The sequence below is a fragment of the Theobroma cacao genome, chromosome 3 (assembly GCF_053813885.1).
Source record: "Theobroma cacao isolate CCN51 chromosome 3, ASM5381388v1, whole genome shotgun sequence".
NCBI classification, from domain to species: domain Eukaryota; kingdom Viridiplantae; phylum Streptophyta; class Magnoliopsida; order Malvales; family Malvaceae; genus Theobroma; species Theobroma cacao.
The window spans coordinates 28,183,864-28,192,291 of record NC_142641.1 but is presented as its reverse complement, the minus strand read 5'-3'; positions in this window follow the sequence as shown (position 1 = coordinate 28,192,291).

The following is an 8,428-nucleotide window of genomic DNA, read 5'->3' as shown; positions in this document are numbered from 1 at the left end:
GATAAAAATATTATTATTTTATTATTATTTCCTTATGTGCGAAATATTTTATCCCAAACTATTCATTTCATCTTTCATCATTTCTAAACAACATAATTAACCTCAATTGGCATCTAGTAAGTGTTTATTAGTCACCATATCAAAGTACGGGGTATTATAGTCTCCCTCACTTAAATAGAATTCGTCCTCGAATTCTTTTTAACATCGAGTCGTTAACCTCACTCAATGATCATATTTCATTTCCTTCTTCGTAAGGAATTTTGATTTACAGGCCTCATTATCTTGAATTTGACTAGAACACATTACGAGGTCAAGGTACGTAACTTATATCTATTATCATCCTTGAGGCAAAACCATGGTACCCTTTTCAATTATTCTTTCTTATCACTAAGATCCCAAGTATGCCTTTCATTCCGTCACTAACCTCAAACATATCTTTATTTTGATTCTTGTCAAACCTCCAATCATTCATTCACCTCGTTTACCTCCAATTCAACTAGAATGGCTCACTTATGTCTGTTATCATCCTTTAGAATCAAATCGATGGTAGCCTTCACGATCATTATCTCTTATTTTAAGATGTTGAGTACGCCTTTATCACTATCATTAAATTTAAACCATAACTCTATTTCAATCATACCGATTTCAATCACATATTATACTTACTTATGTATGCCTAATCACCATCTTATTATTTCACTCTTTGCCAAACTTCTCGACATTCATTCATTCATCTTATCCCCATACACTATTATGTAACCTGCAGCATTATAAACATGCCATATTCATTTCTATACATAGTCTCAACGTCGAAAAAGGTTAATGCCTCTAATTATTCCCACATACTTCAGGTTTATCTTGCATTTACGCCACATATTTCAATTATTCCCACGTTATGGATTACATTTCTTTAATCTCATTTCTCTGACTATTTTTCCCAAACTTTCTTATATCATCATAGTTCAACTTCTAATGGGACTTCTTGCTGTTGTACCATCTATACAACTCATCAAATACACAAAGTTCAAATCTCAAATTACTGAGAACAATTCTTCACCTCAGTTGGCCAAGTCATCAATTTCACATATACGTGTGTACATTCATTTCCAAATGTCAGCATTCCTCGTTATGCATAGGGATCCATGTGTTCGCTTGCCTTGGACTACATCTTCATTTATTCATCCCCATCCTTATCCAAGATTCAATATAATAATCCTCATAGTTCATGTCAACGTTCTCATATTTAATCTATGAGCATTGGGGTATAATCAATTTCATATTACCTTTTTTATATGTTTAAATCACCGTTCCACTCGCATCTTACCATAAGTTATCTCTTAAGTAATCCATAAGAATTCTCATTATGCCTATGCATAGCTTCACATCCTTTTCATGCCCATACTCTTTTCTTATCATTTCCAATTATACGCTTAAGTTTCATTGTACTATATATCCTTGCATCACAATGTCATTAATGACATCTCACTCTCTAAATGTCATTTTCATTAAATTGCAATCCGGTATTTGTATATGCTTTATAACCTCATTGATCTTTCAAAGATTTATCTCTTACTTGATCATTGCATCTTATGTAATACCACAATCTCTAAAAGTCATCCTTATTTCTCAATTATTCTTCATACCTCTAATATATACATTACATCTTTGTTGCATTTCGACTTTAATGAGTCACTTAAAAACTTAAACTGATTCAAATCGTGTATCCCTTAAGTATTTTTTAATTCCAATTTTCATACTACCTTAGGAAGTTTTCATAATCAGATTTCATTATCCGAATTATTTTCAATCATCCTTTGTTCTATTCTTCCATACTAATGTGACATGATTCTCCCTGGACTAATCTGCAATTTGTACTTGGAACTGCTAGACTTGAAACAAGGTTCTCCTTAAGTACTTTTCAATGTGAATGCGAATCTCACTTTCAGCTTACGACTTCCTCTTTATAATCACATAAATTAATGCTTTCTTTCACAAGATCCATAGCAGAACTCCTCTTGAGTATTTCTGTGGGGATACCTATCTTAAACTCATGTTTCACTACATGTGATCACTTAACCCGTGACTTAGCCGTTAGGCTCCTCAGCAAGTTTCAAAAATTCTACATTTTATACTTGCCGTGTATGATTAGAAATTTCTTCTCAAAGATGTTTGTGCATTCCTGAAACACTTAGTCTCTTATTTGCTCCTTAACATCTCGAGCATATCGTCCTATAGACATGCACTTATTCTTAAAGGTATATAAATACTATACTCATTCATTCAATCCCTAACTCATCTTCATAGGTTTCTAGGGTGCCACACAATTGGCCTTGGGTTATTACTATTCCTTTTCATTTAGTTGAGTCAAGACAAGAATTGAAAATTCTCATAACGATATTCTAGATAAACCCATTTGCTATACCACCCTTGTAATCCTTCATTCACACTTTCATCACTTGGTATTGACATCCCTTACCCATATCTCATATATTCATCTAACTCTTCAATCACTTTCTCTTTAGCCTTTAACAAGGCTTAATCTCTCGTCTCTTTTATTTCTTAAGGTTTTCCTTTAGTCAACATATTATCCATCCTAATACTTCACACGATATCTTATCTTAATGTAGTCATCTCAAGAATCTTTCAACTTCTCTTTTAATTATATGCCCATACACAAGGCGATAAAGAAACTTTTCAATTCATTCATGTAAGCATTCTCCGGAACATTTAAAACCCCCAAATAACAAAGCTCAATGACTAATGACCATAATTCAACTTGTAAGCTCATTATCGTGCAACTTCCATCTTGCTCATGCATCCTAGACATGAGGTGTCCCTAGCGCTGCGACGCTGGACAGTTAGTACTGCAGCATCGTGGTTGTTGGACATGGGATAGTTCCAATGCTGCAGTGCTAAAGAGTTAGTGCTGTAGCATTGTGGCTAGTGGAAATTTCTTCCACATATAAGTTCATCCATCTTTAAAGTTACTACAGCGATCATGCTTAACCATTTGGCTTTCCTCCAGGCCTATCCCACAATTTTTCATGACCATGCGTATCTTTTCTTTTGCTTATAATATGCACTAAGATGAGTCAATATTTTCAAGCTTCTTTTATCCTTTAACATTTATCTTCGACCAATAAGTCTCACCTTAGGACAATCTTGCCATATTGTGCAACAAATTCTCAATATATAATTCCACACAAAATTATTTATCATTTATGACACTCCGCAATCCTTTAACATTCACGATTAATTGTCTTTCTTGTCTTGTAACTCAAATAGTTTTGCTGACTTTCAGTACAAATGGCCATGAAAATAGTTCATCTTTCTCCACGCTTTACATTCATAATCTTTATTAAATCAACGCTTCACCTTTTTCCCAAGTTCCATAATTTAACTCCATTGGGCTATATTTGTGCCCAATTATTACCTTATAATATCATGGCATCATTTTGTAACTCCCTTTAAACTTAAATTTTACAATCCTTGACTTAATCACATCATCCATTCTAAGCGTCACCTATATCCTCATTGATTCTCTCATATCCTTCCAAACTGTAATTGTAATTGGGATTTAAAATTTCACCTTTCCAAGATTAATTGGTAATCCTTTGTCAGGCTTTATAGTTGTTTATATCATTAATGACTTTCTACGTCGATCCTGAATAATTATCCAAGGCGACCAACGATGCCACTAAGGTGAATATCCTCCCTCAATCATTATATTGCTAGTCTACCCCTATCATACCAAAAGATTCCCATACACATCTAGTTGTTTAAACAGCTACTTTATAATCCATTCAAGTCATACAAAATATAAGCCAACTATCACGACCCGGAACATCCCTCGGGCCCATGACAACCGCCGCGACGTCCTGATTGATACTCATTACCCGGAATACCAATCGAAACCCTGCAAGGCTTACATATCAGTTTTGAACAATTTCCAATCGTTTTCGGCTCAAGTAAATCAAAAGACAAAAATATAGCATTTTTATATAAAACAATATTTATAGAAACACGTGTAAGTAATCTTTTGTAACTTAGAAGTAAAATAAATTCATACATATAATAATTTACAAAGTTATAATGTACAATAATAATTACAATGACAAGTGGCCCATAAATACACCAAGTGTTGGTGATAGTAACTTACTGTCTGTGTGATAGAGGGGTCAGTTGGAATCCTCGACAAAATCGGGTATCTACAAGCTACCACAGGCCTGAAATATTTGGAAAGGAGGTGGGTGAGGTTTTGCAATCCCAATGAATAAACAGACATTATCATAAATATCTAAAGGCGAGTAACATGGAGGCAAGTTTAAACAACAAATTACAAACCATTTCATAAGGTTTTCAATTTATTTCTTAAACCATTAAATATTTGTAATTTACCAAAATAGTTGTTAAAGCTTATAACTTTTATTAAAAGCAGGGCTCTAGCCAAAAACTAGTCCTCGGGGATACCTTGGCTGAGGCATCTAACCGAGTCCACCAAGGTTGTTAAGATATTTACATATTAAACACATGTTAGTTTTGAAAACAAGTCGTTCCTTGGCGTTGGCCGAGTTACACATTCACGTGGGGGTTCGACGTGAAGTGAGCTCTAACACTACCCCAAGAGTTACCCTCCTCGCCTCTACATCCGGAGTAACTATATAACCGGGTTTACCGTGCCCCTCTAATAGGCAGTCCACGAAAACCCGCCACTGCTGTGACTAAACCCACCAACTTTAATAAAATTTCGACAGTATAATGTGGCTTTTATTTATTTACCCAGCTTGCATAGTAAAAGACAACTTACATAAATTCCCAATGCAATTATAAAATATAGACACATATACTCATATATCATAAGCCATTCATAGAAAAATATATTTTTCAAGACAATTGGCAGCCTCCAATTACTCAATTTCATGATTAAAAGTTTCTTATTTCAGATAATCAATACAATATATTTATTTGCCACATTTATTTCTAAAACATCAAAAATCCCATTTTAATCTCATTTTCGTTTCATAAAATCCATGAAGAGCATTTAAAAATAAACTCTGGATAATTTACAATAATAATAGGTTTACTCACTGTTTGTACAAATTAAATGCTTTCTAGGTGCCTCGATCACTGTTCGTCGGGTACGACTTCCTTGCCTTTAACGGAAGGCTCTCCTCCTTGACACATTGCACAAATTACACAATTCACCACATTGATGCTAAATCACTATATAATGGACTTAAATCCTATACTAATGCATGGTATGAAATGCAATAGCCTAAAACGGCTTAAACGCGATATTAACCTATTTTTAGCACTTTACCTGATAAATTGCTAACATGCTCCATTTTAGCTATAAATTGTCCCATTTTCTCTCCAACATTTCTAACCATTAAATATCAGCCAATAACCCTCTAAAATCACCAAAATCAGCTCACTTTCCTCCTTGAAAAATTCGACCAAAAATGGGACATTAACTAGGTAAATTTTCCACTTTGTTTTTCTATCACATTTAACCATTTTTCATCATTTTCTCTTCATTTCTCTTAGAATAAAAATCAGTTCTTTATCATTGTACATCATTGAAGATTCGGCCAAGGGTGGGTATTGTGAAAATTTCATGCTTTCTTGCCCAATTTGATTTCTATACACATTTAACTAACTAAAACTACCAATTTAACTAAGAATCAAAACCTAAAAAATTCAAAATCCTCCCCCTTGAAATTCGGCCAACCTTTGGTATCACTTTTTGATCTCTCTCCTCAAGCATGGTAAATGGAAACAAAGGCATAGGAAAGGTAGAAATCAAGCTAAAGTCAAAAAATCTTACCGTTAGACGCGTAAACGGTCGAAAAACGTGAATTCCCCTTTGAATTTTCTACTTTTCCTTTGGTTTTTCTCTTTTCTTCCTTTTCTCTCTATTTTCTCTCTTCTTTTCTCCTTATGGCTGGCCATTACTTAATATGGGGTTTAAATGGGCTGACTTTTCATTAAAATAATATTAAATCATTAAAAAGTGCCATGTGTCACTTTCCCATTGGCCCATTTTTAAAATTTCATCCATTTGTTTCCAAATTTTCACCATACACTTGTCCCACATATCCATAGCTTAGATAAATTTCTCAGACTTATCCAAAGTCTTGTGGAGTAATTTTTTGGAAATTTACACTTTTACCCTTGTAAAAGTGAAAAATTACATTTTTGCCCCAAAAATTGAAAAATTGCCCATAGACATATTTTTCATCCCTTATCCTCATACCATTCTCCAATTTGTCAAATTTGATCTAAATTCTCTCAAAATCTCAAATTTTGTCCGCGGGTGGCAAAATTATGATTTTTCCCCTACACTCCAAAAATCAGCAAAGTTAAACTTTTTCACTTCCTATCATTAAATTATACTCCAAATAGTTAATCTTGGTCAAAAATTTCACTCCATGATCAAATTATTATCTTAGGTGAGAAAATGACAAATTTGCCCCTGAACATCAAAATTTTCAATTTTTCCCCAAATGAACCCTAGAACTCCGAACAATCATTTTTATTCATTCTTGGATTGTAAAATATTAAATTTCATCCTACGATTCGTATTTGAACTAGTTCGAGGTTAAATCAACTCAAGTGTACCGTTAGGTACAATACCGGGTTTCGTCTATTCTTAGGACTTTTCTAGCGTAATAGCATGCTACTCAGTGCATGTATGTCATGACATGTGTTTATAGAGTCGGGTTTTACACAAACTCTTAACTCTTGTACAGATAACTACTACTATTTTCCTTACACCGCATCTACCTAGACTTAAAGTAATACGAACTTCAACAAAAATAATAAGTGTCTTTAGGATCCTCGTCGCCTTGATCCGACCACATTGATAAATCCTCTTCCAAGTCCTCATCTTCCTCTTGAGATTTTCTCATTTTTTTTATCCTCAATCCAAGCTTGTTACTGCCTCTCAAATTCCTCTTTACTAATAGATACAGCACCTCTACCACAACTAGGAGGAAAGTGTCGGACAACGGATACAGATACCTTCCTAAGACGATAAATACTGATAGTCCGTTTTCCCATCTTATTCGTGTTCTTTTTCCTCAGATTGATCTTATTACACACCAGTCTTACGAGACTCCTCAAGCTCTTAAATAGTGGTTTACCTCTAGGGCTAACCGATCCATTCGAAAATCAAGTCGAGTTACTTGTTACGTTTTCACCCTCGGGCACATATCGGCTCTGAGTAGTGGAATCTAACGATCCCTCACTAGTACTATAAAGGGTATCTGGACTACTATCTTTTCTAGACATGGCGTGTGTAATGGCACCTCCACCTATACGTAACCAAGAATTAATTACTCATCCATCTAGACATCATAAGAATAGGTAGGTTTCTAATGAAGTAGGGGCTTATGTAGCCTCTTGTCCTTGACTTGCGTTGTGCACCCACAATCCGAGGACAAGACTCTACACGGACTCCAACAACTTCGCTGACCACACAAGAATCCCTAAGACTTCTTTAAACCTAAAGCTTTGATACCAAGTTTGTCACTAAGGGCGGCTCCACTCGTAGGGGACAACCCTCGCTACAAGCAACCTTTTCCTCCTTCAAAAGTGGCAACAAACGGTACCCATCAGAGCACTCGTAGGGGACAGTCCTCTCTAGAAGCCCCTAGGTGGGAGAGTCACGCTTTGTCACTGTTCACATGTGAGAGTTCCCAGGGATGGGGTTAAACCCTTTGCTCTGATACCAACATTGTCACTCAACTGGCATGTGCACTGCCTACTCCTCACATGCATGGTTACATTAATTATACAAAATTACTTAACAATATATATATCATATATCTTTTTATACATATCAGCATCATATAAAAGTACATAGATTCATCACAATCATGTTCCACATCACAAAAACATTTCAGTAAAGGCTTATTTCGATGCATTTTGAAGAAAATATAATTTAAACAGTTAAAGTGGTTCGCTCAAACGTATTTACATCTACCCAAAACATTTGAGTGTAGGTTCACTCACCGATATTTGTTGAACCTTTACTCAACTCCAACCTCCACTAATGGTCCAAATGGAATTGTGGGGCCTCGTTGGGACCTATCATCACAACCAATCTGATTGCATAATTATAGTTCTAAAAGCTATCCACTAAATCATGTTCTGCTAGTTAGTTTTAACTAGCTGTCATCTACCATTAAGTGACTATATATTTTCACTATTCTACTCACACTACAATGGATAACCCACCTCAACTACAAAACACTCACCGATCTAGCCATTAGCCATTCCCAACAACCATAAAGAAATCAACTCTATTTCACTACTCACCTTGGTAGCTTTACAATTGAATTTCTTTTCCAAAAGCTTTCAAACTATCATGAAAATCTCACTTTCTCTCTCTAGAACGTCCAGCTAGTGAGAGAGTGTAATAAGG